This window comes from Euprymna scolopes, chromosome 35, assembly GCF_053919585.1.
Source record: "Euprymna scolopes isolate OS-2025 chromosome 35, ASM5391958v1, whole genome shotgun sequence".
NCBI lineage: Eukaryota > Metazoa > Mollusca > Cephalopoda > Sepiida > Sepiolidae > Euprymna > Euprymna scolopes.
Genome location: NC_136516.1, coordinates 73,171,846 through 73,173,064, shown reverse-complemented (window position 1 = coordinate 73,173,064; position 1,219 = coordinate 73,171,846). Strand labels below are relative to the sequence as shown.

The window sequence follows — 1,219 nt, the reverse complement described above, 5'->3', positions numbered from 1 at the left end:
TCTCGTGTTTTGATAAGCTCCTGGGATTGACTTTCACTCCTCATCATCAATTGCATCATTCTCTTGCTCCAGAAAGTACCTGGATCCCCATGGAATACTCTACCTGTATTTAAGTGAAATTTCTATGGTAAAAAAATTGGTCTCCTTATCAAAAGAAAATAAATCCTGACTATTGTATGACATAATTAAATCATTGAACAGTGAATTTAAAAGGATATCTTGAAATTCTTTGTATTTTGCAGAAAAATATTACATTTCAACGTTTACGAATGAAACATTGTTTTCTGAATATTCACCTTAAGTTTGAAAACCAAAAACAAAAACAATAATTTATAAATTGTTTATTAATTAGTTAAAAATGAGATTACAAGTAAAAAATATTTTCTAAAAAAAAGATGCTATCTCATTTATCAGTGTACACTTGAAATGTGCAAGAAAGAATATGAGTTAACATAGAAAATGCTGCTCAAATCTTTTTTACTGTTTTAAATGATGATGTATTTTTATTGTTCTGTTGCAGCAAACTAGTGGGGTGAAAGAGAGAGGTGAAGGAAGCACAGCAATTGACAAATGTTCACCTTTCAAACTCATTAACCAAAACACTATCTTGATCTTAATTTGGGTTAGTTTATATATCATTTTTGGATACACCTGTAAACACTCATTCTGAGATTTTGCCTACACAATCAATGTAGCCATGCATACATCAGGCATTTAGCAATAACTGTATTCCCATTTCTAGATCACCCTTACAGGTGTTTCTGAATTAAATCACTGGATATTTTATTTTCCAGCAAGTTGTGTCAATCAACCACAATCTGTTTCTTCCAGCCAGGTGCATGTCTGTGTTAAGTAGGTTTTACCTATTCATGCCAGATGCTATTTCTGGTATGCTAGACTTCATACTCAGCATTATTATGCTTTTAAAACTAAGCTCATTTCCTTTAACAACTACTAAAAAAACTTTCCAACCAACGATTGTTATGACTAATAACACCCTACCTGAGAGCTCATCGTTCAAACTCTTTGGCTTCACATTCACAGGCAACATGAATTGGAACAAATACATTGAGGACATTGCCACGCCCACTGCAAAAAAGGTAGCCTCCCTCTACTGTGCTAGAAAATTACTCTCACCAGAGAGTATCCTATCTTTACAAAGCTACAATTCAACCATGCATGGAGTATTATTGCCACATCTGGACTGGTGCATCTTCCA

General features: G+C 33.6%; 1 protein-coding gene across 1 annotated transcript in view; it reads right to left on the bottom strand.

Moving 5' to 3' along the window:
• Positions 1-325: 325 nt before the first annotated feature.
• Positions 326-1,219, bottom strand: part of LOC145259927 (E3 ubiquitin-protein ligase RNF113A-like) — a 136,377-nt gene continuing 135,483 nt past the window's right edge. Inside the window, exon 10 of the mRNA XM_080117888.1 lies at positions 326-1,219. This exon is cut by the window's right edge and continues 822 nt beyond it. The gene's annotated coding sequence lies outside the window, so the exon portion shown is untranslated.